Source organism: Durio zibethinus, unplaced genomic scaffold, assembly GCF_047325235.1.
Source record: "Durio zibethinus cultivar Kanyao isolate XHJ-2024 unplaced genomic scaffold, ASM4732523v1 HiC_scaffold_169, whole genome shotgun sequence".
NCBI lineage: Eukaryota > Viridiplantae > Streptophyta > Magnoliopsida > Malvales > Malvaceae > Durio > Durio zibethinus.
The window spans coordinates 25001-30000 of record NW_028322792.1 but is presented as its reverse complement, the minus strand read 5'-3'; positions in this window follow the sequence as shown (position 1 = coordinate 30000).

The following is a 5000-nucleotide window of genomic DNA, read 5'->3' as shown; positions in this document are numbered from 1 at the left end:
TGATTTTCCAAAAAAATCATCGATTTATTTAAACCATGATCATGAGCAAGTGCATAAATATACTCCCGAAAAATAAGTGGGTATAGGAAATCATGTCGGCGAGATCTATTTAGTTCTAAATATACTTGAAATTCCTCCATTTCAAATTCGATTTGAACCAAAGTATAGGGGATCTATTCGGTTATCAAATGATACATAGTGCGATACAGTCAAAACAAGGTATTATAGTAAGAAAATAATAGATACCTCGGAGACAGGTAGATTCATCAACGGATTCTCTATCCTATCTTTTGCCATCTAATTGATTTATGTTCGTTATAGGATAAGAAGATGGCTAGAAATCCTTTATTTTTTCAACCCAATCGCTCTTTTGATTTTGGAAAAAAAAAAAAAAATATCTTTTCTTTATCAATATACTGCTTCTTATACACATTCATGTCTAACCCATAAAGGGAATAACTAATAATTAGGACTCATAAAAAAATCGATAATTTACTCATGAGAAAAACCTTTACCGCATTAGGCACTAATTTATTTTTAACGTTTAATTAGATCGGGTAATCATTCAAATTGCGAACAGAAGCTCGTTACTTTTTGTTTCCCTATAATTGGGGCCGTAGAGCTCTATCCATTTATTCACTCGACCCAACTTTGAATTCAATTAATTTTTTTTGTTCCGCACCAAAAATTCAAAGACGATTTTTTTTTTTGGACTGATCCGGAAAAAAAATGGATTCTTAGAATTCTCCATTGATACGACATGCTCTTTTTTCCATCCACTCCTTTCAGGATCAGTCGTGGTCTTACAAACTGTACCGATGGTATGAACGAATCCCTTTCTTCATACAAATGTGTAAAAGATGCTAGTCGCACTTAAAAGCCGAGTACTCTACCGTTGAGTTAGCAACCCGAAAAAAATCGGAATAAAAAAAAAATGGAATTGCACGAGGCAATCAAAACATGAAATTAGCAAAAATTTGAATAAAATAAAAATACACGAAATTCTAAGATAAAAACATAGAAATAGAATAAGTGAAAATTTGTGGACCGCCTCCTGTCTTATTCATTCCATTGTTATCCATTTTTTTTTTTTTTTTTCAATGACAATATACAATTACAATAAAAAAAACTTCTTGTATCACAACAAATTCAAAGAAAGAACCCATTATTTGAATGAAGTGAAGTGCCAAACTTGTGGGCGGGGATAAATAGATCTATTTATCTACGATCGAATTATATTTGTTCGATACACTGTTGTCAATATGATTGTAAATTTTGAATATAAATGTTGAGAAAAGAATAAAGAATATAAAAAAGACTATAAAAAAATACAATGAAAAAAAGAATTAAGTCAATTTTTTTTTTTTTTTTTATTATATTGTATTTTTTATTATTAATTATTAATAATATTTATTATTATAATATTTATTATTTTTATTATTAATAATATTTATTATTATAATATTTATTATTTTTATTATTAATAATATTTATTATTATAATATTTATTATTTTTATTATTATAATATTTATTATTATAATATTTATTATTATAATATTTATTATTAATTATTTATTATTAATTATTATTATTTATTATTAATTATTATTAATATTTTCTATTTTTATATGTTATTTTTTCTTGTTATTTTCTCTGTTTTTTTATCTTATTTTATGTTATTTTTTTTTTTTTATCTTATTTTATGTTATTTTTTTAAATGCAATTACTTCATTTATTCAATTGATCTTTTTTCTCTATATTTTATATCAATAAAATTAGCTCAATAAAATCTGTTATAGAACACGGTATTCTATAGTAGCAAAGCAATAAGAAATACGAATAATAAATAAAAAAGTATGAATAAAACAAAAGAGGGGGGAGGAAATTATAAAGAAAAATTTATACAAAGCTAGATATGAGTCATCCACCCCCTCTTTTTTGTATTTCATTAATTGAATTTTGTTTGATTAAGACTAAGTTCCGTAAAAACCCCGGCCTTCTTTAAAATATCATGGACAGTTCCTGTGGGTTGAGCTCCTTTTTCAAGGAAATAGAGAATAGCGGGAACATTCAAATGGGTTTGATTATTTATCGGATCATAAAAACCAACTTTTCGAAGATCTCTTCCCTCTCTTCGGGATCGAACATCAATTGCAACGATTCGATAAACGGCTCATTGGGATAGATGTAGTTAAATAATACCCCCCCCCTAGAAACGTATAAGAAGTTTTCTCCTCGTACGGCTCGAGAAAAAAAAAAAAAAATGATTAAAAGTTATGTCTATTAAAAGTTATGTCTATGTATGGAATTATAATGTATGTAATTAGAATGTCAAAAAGATCCATAAACCCGGCAAATCAATTAGACATTTAAACCCGTCTTTTTTTTTTCAAAAAAAAAGAAGAAAAAAGCATTCGTACTCTCATAACTCAAGTCAAATAACTCTCAAAATGCTCAAAAAAAAATCCTTAGGCATTCTTTTATTGAGTGGTCTCTAACCCCTTTTTTTGTTTGTCTCGTTTAGAATCGATTTCGATTCTTCATTTTGATCTAGTTGTTGAGACAATTGAAAAGGGTATTTCCTTGTTCTAGGATCCTTTATCTTTGTCTTGAATCATTGGGTTTAGACATTACTTCGGCGATATTTAATCATTTCAAAAATGGCAGCAACATGCCCCTTTTTCTCTCTTTTTTTCTTTCTATCAAAGAATCATATGAACGATTAATTCCCGCATTATACACTTTTGATCGAAAGAGTTTTACCAATTCCAACAATTTTTCTTTTTGATTTGAAAATAGTTTGAATCGGAGCTTTTCGATTTCTATATCAAAAATAGACTTACGAAGTTGTTCCAACTTATTTATTTCCATTAATTAACCCTAGATCCTTGCCCCTGAAAAATGGATGTTTCTCTTCGAGCTCCATCCTGTACTATTTACATTACAACCCAACAAAAAGACGGATTATAATAGAACAGAACAAAGGATGTCGAGCCAAAAGCACCTTCATTTCTACATAATGGAAGGTGGTGGGTTTTGACATCCACAGCCGATCATGTCCTTCAAGTCGCACGTTGCTTTCTACCACATCGTTTCAAACGAAGTTTTACCATAACATTCCTCTAGTTTGGAACATTGATTCAATTATGGAATCATGAATAGTCATTGGTTCAGTCGATACATAGTAATCTATCTATACTTTTTCCTTCTATATGAAATCAATTTCCTTCTATATGAATCTATATGAAATAAATAGATAATTTAGGAAGAAAAAGCCTCAATAAGAATTCAAATTAACCCATATTGTATGAATACAATATATTTTTATTTTTTTATACTTTTATTAATATTAAGCTTTTCTATTCTAATTAATAAGAAATTAATAATATAATTAATAATAATAATATTACGAATATTATAAATAACACAAATAAACTAATCTTTTTGAATCTGCCTTGCATCTTCAAATAACTCGATAGATCAAATAACTCGATAGAATAGATTCGCCAATCTCACAGTTCTTCGAGTGCCAATCTTAAGAAATCATTAAAAATCAAAAGCAAGAATCACATTTTCTCCAATATTTGACTCTTAGAAAGAAGGTTGTTAAAAAAAAAAGAGCAATTTAGATTCGGATATCGTTATTCTGATATATAAAAAGAGTAGGCTCTGGGACGAAAGGATTCGAACCTTCGAATAGCGGGACCAAAACCCGTTGCCTTACCACTCGGCCACGCCCCATTTAGATTTCTATTTGAAACTACTAAACACTAATATGGGTATTCCCTGTTCGTCAATTCCAGTTCCAAATAACTATGGAATAGATTAGATTCTTGCTAGGATTTTGGCACGTATGGATAGAGAATTAAACCGAATTTATTGATCATTACATATAATTCAATTAAGATATTGTATGAAAGTATGATTTCTTCTATTCTCTTGTAAGAATTGAAGGCTTTTTGATTGGGTGAGTTCAAAGAAGTATTGTTTAGTCTGCCTTATTTTCCTTTCTTCATTTTTTTCCTTATATCAAAAAACATATTAATAACTCAATCAAAATTATCTCCAAGAACAAAATTTTGTTATGCTTAATCTTAATATCTTTAATTTGATCTGTATCTGTTTGAATTCTGCCCTTTTTTCGAGTAGTTTTTTATTCGCCAAATTGCCCGAGGCCTATGCTTTTTTGAATCCAATCGTAGATTTTATGCCAGTAATACCTGTTCTCTTTTTTCTCTTAGCCTTTGTTTGGCAAGCTGCTGTAAGTTTTCGATGAGATCCTTAATACTGTCCTAGAAAAATTCATGATTTATTCAAGAAAAAAAAATTGTAACAATTGAAAAGATTAGATAAGTCTTACACTATGAACACTATGAACGAACCGAACCCTCAATTCAAAGATTGAAATTCTTGGATAGCCATGATAAAGCTGGATCATCCCATTTCCTCATTCTGACCCTTTTTCGCCGAAGAACCCTATTTGGATTAAAGTCCGCCACAATATATAATTGTTGGTATAAAAGAATTTTTTTTTGTAATGAAAAACTCAACTCTTATTATAAATGAATTTCTGAAAATTCTTTTCGATTTCTAGAAATTCTAGAAATCACTTTATTTCTTGGTGTCAAAATAGGCTATGTAGTATAAAAACGAGGAATCTATTTTCGTATAAAAATAGAAAAATAAAAATTGCGTATAATTGCGTATATATATAAATAGAAAAATAAAAATTGCGTATAATTGCGTATATAAATAGAAAAATAAAAACGAAGAATCCATTCTCTTCTTTTTACAAAAAAATTCTATGGGAGGTTGTACAATGCGTAATCTTAAATTCGTTGTTTACACCGCAACGATATTCTTTGTTTCTCTCTTCATCTTCGGACTCCTATCTAATGATCCGGGACGTAATCCTGGTAATCCTGGACGGGAAGAATAAAAAAGGGAGAGTTCCTTGCTTCATTTTTATAAATGGTATTAGGATTTGATCTATTCCACT